The sequence below is a fragment of the Chrysemys picta genome, chromosome 2 (genome assembly GCF_011386835.1).
Source record: "Chrysemys picta bellii isolate R12L10 chromosome 2, ASM1138683v2, whole genome shotgun sequence".
NCBI classification, from domain to species: Eukaryota; Metazoa; Chordata; order Testudines; family Emydidae; genus Chrysemys; species Chrysemys picta.
In genome coordinates this window covers 14,589,224-14,603,487 of record NC_088792.1, presented here as the reverse complement: position 1 = coordinate 14,603,487, position 14,264 = coordinate 14,589,224, and positions in this window count along the sequence as shown.

The following is a 14,264-nucleotide window of genomic DNA, read 5'->3' as shown; positions in this document are numbered from 1 at the left end:
TTTACCCCTTTTTCCAAATCATTTATTAATATGTTAAACAGTACTGGTCCCCGTACAGACCCCTGGGGGACACCACTATTTACCGCTCTCCATTCTGAAAACTGATAATTTATTCCTACCCTTTGTTTCCTATCTTTTAACCAGTTACTGATCCAGGAGAGGGCGTTCCCTCTTCTCCCATGACAAGTTACTTTGCTTAAGAGCCTTTGGTGAGGGACCTTCTCAAAGGCTTTCTGAAAATCTAAGTACAGTATATCCACTGGATCACCCTTGTCCACATGCTTGTTAACCCTCTCAAGAATTCTAGTAGATTGGCGAGGCATGATTTCCCTTTACAAAAACCACGTTGACTCTTCCCCAACAAATCATGTTCAACTATGTGCAGGGGTGGCTCCAGGCACCAGTGCAGCAAGCGCGTGCCTGGGGCGGCAAGCTGCGGGCGGCGGCGTATCAGTTGCTGTTAGGGCGGCAGTCAGGCAGCCTTCGGCATCATGACTGCGGGAGGTCCGCCGTTCCCGCGCTTCGGCGGCAATTCGGCGGCGGGTACGAAGGCGTGGGACCAGCAGATCACCCACAGAAACGCCCCCGAATCCATGTGACCAGCGGACCGCTCGCAGGCGTACCGCCGAAGGCCACCTGACTGCCATTCTTGGGGCGGCAAAAAACAAAGCTGCCCCTGACTATGTGTCTGATAATTCTGTTCTTTACTATAGTTTCAACCAATTTGACTGGTACTGAAGTTAGGCTTACTGGCCTGTAATTGTTGGGATCACCTCTGGAGCCTTTTTAAAAAATTGGGTGTATGTTTTCAAAGAACAATTCATGATGACTCCAAGCTCTCTTTCTTTAACTCCTCAAAAGTCAGAAATTGCAATTGCATTAGTTCAATGTCTGTTTTAACCAGAATTGGATACAGTCTAAAGAAAAAGGAGAGGGAAAATCATAACCCTTGTGCTATTTCAAAACTTCAAGCAATGTCCCTACCTCTTATCATTAATATTCCCCTTGTTCAACTTCTCCTGAGCTATTATTCTGTGCGGTGTTTTGTCTTGTCTCATTTCGTTGAGGTTGTCAGCTCTTGAGGGCAGGGGAAGTGTCTTTTATCTCTGTTTGTAAAGCAGCTGGTGAAGTTATGTTGCTGTGTAAGTGTTTTGTCATAATAATAGCCCTAAATCTTAATAGAAATCTGAAATGGAGTCTCAGCCTTCTGCGCCTGAACCTCCATTCTGGGCCAGGCTTTCAGGGATACTCAAGAGTGGTACAGTTCATCCTTCTTCCAAGGCTGATCTCATATCTGGGGTTACCATGTTTGCCATATGGGGGTCTATTGTTCAGTGATTAGAGGAGAGGCCCGGGAGTCAGGACTTGTGCGTCCTTTTCCTGGTTTTGACAATGACTTAGGGCATGACCTTGGGCAAGACACTTAGTGTCACATGGTAGGTGATCCTTACATGGGTGTACAAGGGAAGAATAGAGAACAAGGAGCTCCCCTACCTCCTGTGCTCTCCTGAATGCCTCCTGCCATTCCCCAAGAGGAGGGACAACTCCACACTGGCCTCAATGCAAGCCTGTGATTTAATGGCACAATTCAGCCCTTCCTCCTCCTTGTGCCTCAATTTCCCCATCTGTTATAATGATGTTAGCATCCATCTCAGAGATAATCTAGGTGTGATATTATAATGATTTTAGTATTTAACACAAGGATGTTGTAAGAATTAATATATGTAAGAACTCTGGGTAGAGAGAACAAGAACAAAGTTGTATTATCACCAGTGAAACTATAGGGATGCAACTTCTGGCATGTACAAAGCTAATTTGATGTAACTTCATCTTGCTAATTCAGGTATTTCATACATCATCCTACTATTCATGTATACTTTATCCTTTAGCTAGAGTTAAAGAGTTGCTGTTTCAAAACAGCCATACAGAGATATCTAGTGTTTACAGTTCAGTTGTGGTTTAGGGCCATGGAACTTGCTACCACATTTCTAGTTAAAAGCTTTTTAAGGCACCATAAACCAGTGTGTATAAGTGACTGTGCATTAGCTACCATGATTCTCACAAACAATAGTAGTTAATATGCTTACTGAACTGCTCTGTACAGTCATGGTTTACTAAAGCAAGAGGGAACCTAACAATGCCTGTCTTATTGCATTCATAATAGTGCAAGTGTGCATTAGCAAGCAGAATGCCTGACCTTGTTTCAGTACGAAATTTGCATGCTGTTCTTCACTGATGGAATTCAATTGAGGAAATTTACTCCCTCAAATTGTGGATGATTATTTAAACAAATTACAGGGCAGTTTGCTCTGTAGCCAACAAAGGCAGGAATGCACTTTATCTCCTGGGCTCTCTCGGATCATGTGTGCTTTGGTTGTTCTTGAGAAAATGATAAGACTAGGATTGGACAGGGCAACAAGGAGCCTTGCTTTAAAATCCTCCAACCAATGCACTGTTCTTACAAGCAGCTCAGCAGAATGTTTTCAAAACATAAGCCAAATGCAAGCCTAAACTGCGAAATAGGTTTGCACCAACTATTCTGTGTAATATTGAGTACCTCCAGTCATTCATTGCACTCCATGCTAGTGTACCAAGTAATTTTAAATTCACCTTTGAGGTCACTTTGAAGTAGCCAAATGCCAGGTTTGAACAGGTGCTTTCTGGTTCTCAGAGTACGTTTATGGAATCCAGATTTTGCTCTAACTTTGCTCTGCAAACAGTTTCCCCTTATCCCATCCCCACCTCTTCCCAGTTAACAGAAACATTACATTCTCTCCACCTACTTGCTTCACTGAAAATGCTTCCATAGTTTTAAGTGACAGGCGACTAGTAGGAGGGACACAAAGGGGACACCAGCTAAAGGGGGGCATGTGACCTCCCCATGTGACTCATCCCTGCCCCCCACGTAACCCCCTCATGTGACTCCTCTCCGCCACACTCCCCACATGACCCTCACATGTGACTCATCCCCACCGCACCCCCAGCCCGTCCCTGCGCTCTCCTCATCCCCTTCCCATCCCATGTTACCTGGCAGTGGGAGCTCTGCTCCAGTCCCCTTGGCACATGTGGAGCCACTAATGCTCTCTCCCAGCCTCCGGCCACGCTGCCTGCCAGGGACACTGCCTGGTGTGGCACACAGCAGCTGCTCTCTCCCAGCCTCCGGCCACGCTGCCTGCCAGGGACACTGCCCATGGTATGGCACCAGGGCTGGCCTTACCATGAGGCGATCTAAGGCGGCCGCCTCAGGTGCCAGACTGGGGCGGGGGGGGAGGGGCGCGCCACTAGGACCCAGAGTGTAGAAAATTGTCTCTGCTGCGGGTGCATATGTATTCTCTCTGTTCTAGATGCACAGAGATGGTGGAGTGCTGTGCGGAGGAAGGAGGGCACAAGAGACATAACAGGCAGGCAGGCGAAAAGGTGAGAGGGAATAACAGAAAGCAGCAGGAGCTGCAGGGAGAGAAAGGAGGAGGAGCCTCTTATGTACCTCTCTAGCACCCCCAGGAGCCTGGACTGATTAACATCAGCTTCTCAGGGAGCTTCCTGTCTCCTGCTGCTTCCCTGAACCCACATGAGGAGAACAGGCAGTCAACTGAAGTAGTAGGAGCCAGTTAGGCCCTTAAGATGCCGATATCTTCCCTCACTCAGGCCCTGCTACCAGACTGCTTATTTGTCCTTTTCAGTTGAGTGTTGAGAGCCACTATAGCTGGCCCAGAACAGCAGTCATGAGTGAAAGAAGAAAACGCCCCTCTGGGGCAGCATTCAGAAAAAGAAAGAAAGCAAAGGAAGCTTTTCTATCTAAGCAGGAAGGAGCTCTCCTGAGATACATAGACACAAATGTTCACGGTGAGACTTCCAGCCCCAGTGAGGATGTGAGTGGTGAGGAGATGCCTGATCTTCCAGTTAGTCAGAGTGCAGGTGACCTGGCAGCTACTGCAGCATCCATATCTCCATCTCAAATGGATGTAACAATGCACAATCCAGAAAAAAAGTGTAGATCAGAGAAGAGTGTGGTGGAGGCACAAGAAACAGCTGCTTTAGAGTTTAGTTCCTTAAGTCTAGATGATCCAGGACGGTGGACCCATTTGAGCAGTAGCCTGAGGGACTTCCTTGTATTGCATGGGCCACAGCGAGTGAAAAACGTCATGTTCCCCAAAGACAATGAAAATAGAAGTTTCCATCCAACACATTACTGGCGTGAAAACCCCAATGGTGACAAAGTGGAGAGGCCATGGCTTATGTAATCAAAAACCCAGAATGCTGCATACTGTTTTTGTTGCAAACTCTTCCAGTCTAATGTTCCAGCCACATTGGGTTCTACAGGAACAAAGAACTGGAAAAAATCTGGCTAGAAATCTGGCATGCCATGAGAAGGCAGCAAATCACCAGAGAGCATTCCACAGGTGGAAAGAGCTTGAGATGAGACTAAGGTTAAAGGCCACCATAGATGATCAGCATCAAGAGAAGATTGCATCAGAGTCTCTTTACTGGCAAAATGTTCTGAAAAGGCTCATTGCCATAGTGAGAATGCTTGCTACCCAAAACCTAGCACTGCGTGGCACTTCAGATCAGTGTATTTGCCAAACAATGGAAACTTCCTTAAAACGGTGGAGCCGATGGCTGAATTTGATGCTGTACTCCAGAAGCATCTAAGAAGAGTCACCACTCAAGAAATGTACACACACCACTACTTTGGAAAAACAATTCAAAAGGAGATCATACTGTTACTGGCAACAAAAGTCAAACAGAAGATTGTGGCAGATCCGAAGTCAGCAAGATATTACTCTGTTATTCTGGACTGCACACCTGACATCAGCCATACGGATCAAATGACTTTAATGGTGCATTTTGTAACAACAGAACCTAGTGAAAATGTCCCTGCAATGGTGACTGTCAGAGAGCATTTTCTAGAATGACATTGATGATACTACGGGAGCTGGTATGACAAGTGTGCTTCTTAAAAAGCTGGAAGATACGGGAATTGCAATAGTTGACATGAGAGGTCAGGGCTACGATAATGGTGCCAACATGAGAGGAAAGAACAGAGGAGTGCACAGGGCCGGCTCCAGGGTTTTGGCCGCCCCAAGCAGCCAAAACAAAACAAAATAAAAAAGCTGCGATCGCAATCTGCAGCGGCAATTCGGCGGGAGGTCCTTCGCTCCCAGGCGGAGTGAGGGACCGTCCGCCGAATTGCCGCCGAATACCTGGACGTGCCGCCCCTCTCTGGAGCGGCCGCCCCAAGCACCTGCTTGAGAAGCTGGTGCCTGGAGCCGGCCCTGGGAGTGCAGACATGGATCCAAGAGTTAAACCCTCGAGCTTTTTTTGTCCCATGCAGTTCTCATTCATTGAACTTGGTGGTCAGTGATGCAGCATCAGCTTCTAGTGAGGCTGCTGAATTTTTTAATGTAATTCAAAGCAGCTATGTATTTTTCTCTGCACCAACTCATCGATGGCAAATTTTGAAGCAACATCTGGGAACATCTTCTCTGACACTGAAACCACTGAGTGCCACATGATGGGAAAGTCAAGTGGAGGCGATAAAGCCTATCAAACACCAAATTGGGAAGATAGATGATGCCATAGTTGCCATTATGGAGGATAATGCTATGACAGGAACTGTTCGTGGGAGAACAGTGGCAGAGGGAAATGGAATCACCAGAAACATATATAACTTCAAATTTCTGTGTGGCTTAGTGTTGTGGCATAACATACTGTGTGAAATAAATGTTGTAAGCAAGAGACTCCAAGGTGTTGACCTTGCTATATCTGGAGCAATGGAACAACTGGACAAAGCAAAGTCATACCTACAGTCTTACCGGTCAGATGAGGGATTTCAAAACATTTTGAAGAGTGCACAGAAGTTGGCAGAGGAACATCACACTGAAGCTATTTTCCCACCTATTCAAGAATACAAGAGTCACCGAAGAAGAAGACATTTTGATTGCGGGGCACGGGATAATCCCATAAGAGACCCCAAACAACAATTCAAAGTTGAATTCTTTTACCCGGTGCTAGATTGTGCAATAGAGTCAGTTGAAGAGCGTTTCATGCAGCTCAAGGAACACAGCAGTATATTTGGGATGTTGTATGATATTCCAAAACTCCTCACTATACCTGAAGAAGACCTACACCAGCAATGCAGGGCACTAGAGACAGTGTTGACACATGATGACATGCACGATATTGATGCGAGTGATTTAGGTGATGAACTGAAAGCCCTTTCAAGATACATTTCAGCAGGATCAACTCCAAAGGCTGTTCTGGAATATATGTGCACAAATAAGATGACCACCCTCTTTCCAAATGCTTTTGTTGCTCTGTGCATACTTCTAACACTTCCTGTAACAGTTGCTAATGGAGAATGCAGCTTCTCCAAGCTGAAGTTAATAAAAACACATCTACGCTCCACAATGACACAGAAGAGGCTGGTCGGCCTTGCTACCATCTCAAGAGTGCACGAGTTGGCCCAGACTGTGGACCTTCAGGAAGCAGTTCAAATCTTTGCAACCAAGAAGGCATGGAAAGCACCACTTTGATTATTCAAACAGATAAAAATGCCAGTGTTTACTATGCAGACAAGAAAAGTTACATCTGTTGTTCAGGCGTTTGAAAATTAAGTGTTACTTAAAATTTTTGAACAAGGCATTTTAAGTTGTTGGTTCTCTTTTATTGGGGTAGGTAGCAGAGCAGTACCATGAGGGGAGTAGAACAGGAAGAAGGCAGAACTGAGACCTTTCAAAGTTTTGTCCCAAGCGAGGGAGCATGGAGGTGTCATTTGAGCTCCCCGCCTCAGGTGCCAAAATGTTGTGGGCCGGCCTTGTGTGGCGCGCAGCGGCTGCTCTCTCCCAGGCAGCCTCCAGCCACGTTGCCTGCCAGGGACGCTGCCCGTGGTGTGGCACACAGCGGCTGCTCTCTCCCAGGCAGCCTCTAGCCATACTGCCTGCCTGGGACGCTGCCCGTGGTGCGGCACACAGCGGCTGCTCTCTCCCAGGCAGCCTCCAGCCACACTGCCTGCCGGGGATGCTCACTCCCCTGGGATTCCCCCAATGTGAAACATTAGTGCATCAGTTCTTAAACTGTGGGTCAGAACCCCAAGCACTGTGGCCAGAGGCTGTCTGGGAGGGTGCAGCCGCTGCGTGCTGCACCAAGCAGCATGGCCGGAAGAGGAGGCTAGAAGAGGAGAGGCTCTGTCCCCACCTCTTCCCTTCTGGCTCTGTCCCTGTCCCTTGATCTCCCAGGCTGCCAGCCTTGCCCTTCCCCTTGGGGGAGGGGTGTCTAGGACCCCACACAGCCCTGCAGGGGGGCTGCATAGGGCACCCAAATGGCTAGGGACAGCCCTGCTGGGAGGTAATGTGGCCGATCCTTTGGGATTGGTAGAACCTTTTCTTTTGTATGATGTAATAAGATTTTCAAAAATCTTCATCATATTTGACTTGGTTACGTGGATGGAGACCTAAGGCTGGATTACTTCAAGGGAATTGTGTTGTTTGGACTTCTGAGTAACCAGTAAGGTAAAACAGAAGCTATTTAATGCTGGCTTGGTAAATTTAAGTATTGAATTATCCACCAGCTTTGGGGTTTGTCACAGGGTCCAGCGCAGGCTCTCCCACTTTTGTGCCTGCACCCTGTGTTTAGGCTGGTATAATAAAGAGTGTTCACTCCTCCTTTTGTTGGATTACCCCTGTGTCTTTATTTATAGTGCTTGTGCAGTTCCCAGATCCCCCAACAGTTAGTGCCCCACAGACCCTCCCGGCCCTTGAGGCTTCCTTGTTGGTAAGGAGACAGAGATACTGCCCTCCTGTCTCCTCCCAGGCTAGCCTCCTCACTGAGGTTTGCCCAGGGCTTTTATAGCCCTCCCCTGCTCCAGCCCAGCTGTCACTACTTAGCTCAGTATGTTCCTCTGAGCAAGCCCTCCTTAGGGCTTGCGCTGGACTGCCTGCTGAGTACCTGCATCTCTACACCTGGCCTCCTGGCCAGAGAGCAGGCTGCAGCCAGCATTTTGGCAGAGCTTTCAAGGGGGGTTTACCTCTGCCCTGCCACAGGGTTTGTCTGCCCCATTCTTTGCCGTTTACCGTAATTGAGTGACTTCGGCTGGTTCTCCACTGGGACCCCAGTCACACTTGCATCTGAAGAAGTGAGGTTCTTACCCACGAAAGCTTATGCTCCCAATACTTCTGTTAGTCTCAAAGGTGCCACAGGACCCTCTGTTACTTTTATATTACTTTGTCTTCTAATAAGTCTGTAAAAGACACTCCACATTTATTCTAGCATGGTTTTAGCCATTGGGGTATAATTGTCTCTTTAGAACAACTTCTCATTGTGTGAGAGACAGGCTTCTCCGGAGCTATTTGCAACAAAGTGGTATTCTTCGTTAAGAAAGGTTTTCTGGGCAGGTGAATGGCTCGGGGGGTTGATATGGGCTATGAAGCCTTTCATCTCTTGATCACTTGTATGAATCCACCACTGACACAGATGTTGCTCTTTGATGGCCTATGTGCAATGAGGTGGATGGCCTCCTTCCCATTTGTAATGGGCAAGTGTGTACACCATTGTCACTTCTTTTGTAGTCTCTCTACAGAGCCCAAGATTAAATGTCTTGGACCCTGGAGACTGAACTATCATCTCGCTCCCCTGGGATTCCCCCAGTGTGAAACATTAATGCAGCAGTTCTCAAACTGTGGGTCAGAACCATGGGGCTTTGGCCCCCTGGCCTGGGGAGATGGGGCTTTAGCTTTGCCCCCCCCCAGCATGGGGGGGTTAGGGAGGGCTCAGGCTTCGCTTCCCCCTCCTGGGGTCCTGTAGTAATTTTTGTTGTCAGAAGGGTGTTGCGGTGCAATGAAGTTTGAGAACCCCTGCATTAGTGTGGGGGGGAAAGCGTGGGAAGCATGCACTGCTGCTTCTCAAACTATATGTTACATAAATTAAATTAGGTCTGATGACTCTGGAAAGTGCAATGTGCCTCCTTTTACAACCCCTTTGAAATAAAAGAAAAAGGAAAGGACAGGAAAGACTTTTCCATAAGCAAACTCACAAGGAAGATAAAATTATTTAGAAGTGGGGCAATAAAAATAGCTTGGAGTAGCAGGATGAAGCAGAACAAAGGAAAATTTAATCTTACCATCTGGAAATAAGTAGTGGGAGGAAATATTCTTGTTATCCATATAAATATCCAATCTTAGAATGTTACTAAATTGAGGCCAATAAAGTTCAGAGAGTCTTCCACCTCCACGCATGCTAACAGGCTAGTGCTTTAAGATCACATAATCAGAATCTGTTATTTTAGAGGAATAGCATAATGGTGCTGTGCAACTGTGTCTCATTCCGTATTACTTTAGATATAGCCATGCAAAGAGAGCTCATTAAAAAAAATAAAATGCAATTTGGATAGTTAACACCCTTTCCTCCCCACTCATGAACTATTTCATTGATTGCTGGTTACAAAAAATAGGTCAGTGTCTGTGTATATAAAATCTAGGAAGGACTATAATCAGAGAGATAGTCAGAGAAGAAAACCAAGTACTTTGTATAGAGAAGAATCAGGAACTACTTGTATCTACAGTCCTCTAAGGGAGTTTAGGAATGTTTCAAACAGATAGGGGCAATCTAACTATAAAGAGACTCAGTGGGATTATACAGATAAAAGAATAAGTTTTATACCAGAACCAAGTTTTTACATGTTGGAGCTGCCTTTGTGCTGTTTTGCCTTTGGGGGAGAGGATTAGCACTTTGTATTTTACCAAATTTTACAGGAGCGAATGCTGACTCTCTCATGTTGTAAACTCCCTCACCTCCCATCCTGGACCTTGAAATTGGTTGCACGGACTACTGTCCACAGGAGAAGCCCTGCCAGCTGACAAAAGGCCAGAGGAGAGCCAGAGAGAGCATGTAGGCAGCACAGAAATACAAGGCTTCTATTCAGATGTCCATTGTTCCTCCAGCAGATTCTCGAGACCCCCTGATTCTCGCAATTTAAAACAGAAAGATTCAGAACAAACTTCCACAGGAAGCCTCCGTTTTCCTCCCCTTGGCAGTGTCCTGAAGTTGCTTGGATTCTTGGAGAATATAGCAGGAAAAGGGAGCTAGGAAGACGTGAGCATTGTATCTATGGGTCCCAAAAAAACCCACCCAAACAAAAAAAAACTAAACCACCACCATCTGGACAGCTTTGCACATCAGAGGCTAATGGCTAAAGTTTGAAGTCATGTGATAGGCAAAGTTGCCACAATGAATCAGAAATTTAATAGACAAAACCAGTCCAGCATAAGTTGTAGGACTTGCTAGCCGAAATAGATAGCAATGAAGAGCTGTGGCTTAGTTACTTTCAATGCTTGGCTAAAAGGTACTAAAAGCAAGATTTCAGAGTCAGTAGATTCTACGTGGACTGAATGCTTCCTCTCCAGTACAGAACAATTAAAATCAATGACACAGGATGAGGGTAGCAAATGAGAATGATCGATCAAAATGCATGTCTTAGAGACAAAGGAAAACCACAGCCCACCAACAGCAGCATGCTGGTCAGCAGGGATGGCTGAGAGCCAAGATCTCAAAAGCTTTCATTCCCAATGTGCAGTAAAAAAGAGTAAGGATGACAGATGCATTGCCAAGGGAGGTTACATCACAGATAAGAGGCTGAAGAATGATTGTATTAGGAATAGGATGTACTCACTGTTAGGGTAAATAGCTTTATTGCAGTACCCAAGAAATTATAACTGCACTTCTGTAATTCCTTTCATTTAAGGAAATCAAAGCATTTTACAAATCCTGATAAATTAGGCCTTAAAATACCCAGGTGAATTTGGTTTATCCCCAATAGAGAGACAGGGGAACCAAGGCAGACATGCTAATACCAACATTTTCAAAAACATCCATTAATTTTGGCAGCCAACTCAAGACTCTTAAGGTCTCATTTCCAGTCATTCTGAGCCCCCACATCTCCTGGTGACGTCAGTTGCTTAGCATCTCTGACAATCAAGCACTAAGTCTTACACTGACTGGGGGTCAAATCCTACATCTCAAGGGGATACTTATGCAAATTTTGGCCTAAGTGACTTGCTGATTGAAGTACACAAATTCTATTGGAAAACTAGGAATGGAAACCAGGTCTTCCGCCTCCCTGGCCTACCCTTTGAGCGCTACGCCAGTGAGGAAGCTTGGTATGGTACACTTGCTCCTGAGGCAGTGAAGCGTAAGTCAACTGACACAAAACAGTTTTTAAGGATCTAAGTTATGAGACAAGGCTGCAGCTCGCAATTGAGTTCAGCCAGCTAAGACAGAGGAAGAACCTGTCTAAAGACTAAAGCTACACAAATAACTACAAAAAAGGTTTGTGAATACTCACTCAAAGCAATTTCATAGATGTGCTCTGAGAGTATTTGCCAGATGCAAGCAGCAACCTTTCCCAACCTGTTCTGCAATTATAATCCATGCATTGTGTAAAGTGCAAGCTCACCCCATCCTGGAATTGACTTTATTAACTAACAAACAAACAAATGCAGAAACCATCTCACCAGGCTTAGTAGCTGCTCCTAGGATTCCCACATCCTAAATGCTAGCTCCCTATAAAGCCCATCACAACTCCCTTAGGTTGAATAACCTTCACCTGTCTCAGTGAGTCAGCAGACCCCAGTTAACCTTCCCCAGCAGGATCAACACTTGCTAACAACATGGGGTGTTTCTGGCAAAAGAGAGGAGAAGAGTGTTGTTTTCAGAAATGCTCATGAATAAAAGTATTTCAAATGCTTGTGCAAGTATGTATTGCATGAAGGTTCATGGCATAAGCATTTAGTGGCCATATTTAAATCACTTTAATATCCCACCTCTGGTTTACAGATGTTTCAATCATCCAGTCAGGCAACAGAAACAATGCTATGTTGACCAATCGCACACCACCAACGTTCAATGCTACCGTTGCAGCAACTATTTCATGGACAACCAATAGTCTGTAATATCTTCACATCAAATATTTGTTAAGATAAAAATGCAGGTCCCAATCCTGCACACCTTGGTTAGCAATAGTCCCACTGCAGTGCCATTTAATTCACTTCATTTCCTGCCTGCATAAGTGCAGGTTTGGGGGGCTTAACGATAAAAAAACAAAAGAATCAATCTCTCTCTCCCTCTCTCCCTCTCTCTCTCTCTCTCACACACACACACACACACACACACACACACACACACGCGATGCTGAGCCTGTAAAACTGGCAGAGTGTACTGTGCACCCTTACAGATTTCCCAGGACAGCTACCTCAAAAAAGGGACAATCCTGGGAAAACCTGGACAGGTTGCAAATACAGAGAGTACTGATGTATATCAGCTACTAGTGATACACTGTGACAGTCATGCCCAGGCATAGCCTGGCAGGTATTTTACGTTGGTGTCCAACCATTTTCTCCATATTACACCAGAGGGGGTCATGTGTGGCCTCTGCTCAGAGCTAAGAACTAGCTTAGTGTCATGGTTATTGTGAGATGTTTGTATGGGAAATAGTTCATGAGAATGTAGAATATTAGGTTGCAGAACTGTGATGGTGAGACTTGTCACCAGAGGCAAGGTAGGGCTTCAGGACTAACTCAATTAACGTTGAGAACAATGGCCATCTGTAGAGGCAGTGCTGTGTTTACTGGTTGGTCCAGGTAGAGACTTGAGCATTGACAAAGACAAATGAACTCCTGGAGGGTTCTCTGAAGACGGGATCCCAAACTGGACAAGCGCTGCAAGAATTGACCCTAAGCTCACCTTGTTAGCCAGGAAAGGAACTCGTTAATAAGTATAGGCTGTCGTTTGCATCTTATGTTTGTCTTTTACCTGTAACCTTATGTTTCTAAATCCTGATAGTTGCTTGTATTTGACTACCTCTGTTAAATAAACTTCAATTTGGGTTTACTATAAATCCATCTTAAGTGACTTGTGTTAAGAAGGTAGAACCAGTGAATGCTTCCACAGGGTGCACTGGTTCCACAGAAGCAGCAGGGAGGTACATTACAGGTGTCCAGAACATAAGGGACTGGGCATTCCAGTGTATCAAAGTGGGGGGTGTAAATTGCTAGCCTGCGTAGAGAGAGAGCAAGGTTTGCATAGCACAGAGCACCGGTGGTGCTGGAACCCATCGCTGGGGAGAGTTTCCCCAGGTGGGCACAGCCAGGACTGTCCCCCACTGTAAGCAGGTGATTCATCCTGGGTACCTCAGGTCACTCCGGAAAGTGTCACACATATGAGTGCTAAAGCTTATGGTACTACAGTGCAGCCTCACCTTGACATGGCTCAGGGATGGATCAGCTCCTTCCTGTGCACAGTTCACCCAGCTAGGGAAAAGTTGACCTAAAGTGAACTGGAAAATGAGCTGAGTCCTGCCAGGGGGAAAGGGGGGCCCCCAGAGGGAGTGGGCTGAGGGGATAGGGTCTTTAGGGGGACAGGGCCCTGAAATGGGACCAAAGCTCCAATGGGTAACAGACTGGGAGGACAGATTAGGGGCAGGCACTCGTGAGGTGTCTCCAGCTTGCTCCTCTTAGAGCCCAGGTCCTTCTCCCCTCCTAGTGGCAGGGCCTTGCAGCAGCCATCTGCCTCCCATTCGCACACCCACCAGGGCTCTGCCAGCAGTGGGGGAGAACCAGCAGTGCTGAGATTGAGAACCAGCAGCAGGGGAGCATTGTGGCAGTGCAGGAAAGACAGCTGCTCTGGCCTCAGAGTCAGCCCCCAGTGACTGCCAGAAAGAGTGACTGTGTGTGAACCCCACTCAGTCCCTGCCACCTTCTTGGCATGAATGCACATGTGAAATGTAGAATAAAAAACCCCAACCAACCATTTGCGTTATCTTACTTTCTAGGATTGTAAATAAACTACGAGGGCCTGACCCCACTGAGAAAACCCACTTTAAAGGGTTAGATATTGTAGACAATAAGTAATGGGGTGGGGCTTTTTGCCCTGGCTGCAGGGCATCCTGGAAGTAGAGAGGTGGGAAGAACTGGCCTCTAAAGAGGAGCTCAGGCCTGATTGCTAGAGCTGGTGCCCATTAGTTTTTATTCCATGCAGCAGAGGGCAGTGGTGCACATACACACTTGCTAGTACATTACATAGCGATGTTCGTTAATACAATCGGTTTTTACACCAAGTGAGTTAAATCATTGCACAAACCAGGTGTAGGCAAAATTTCTCCACCTTTGAACCAGTGTAGGCAAGCTGAGAACCAGCACCAGAGAGTTCAACTCCTACAATACTTACATGGGCAGATCTGTTGACTTCAGCAGGTGTTTGAAGTGCAGGTTTATTGA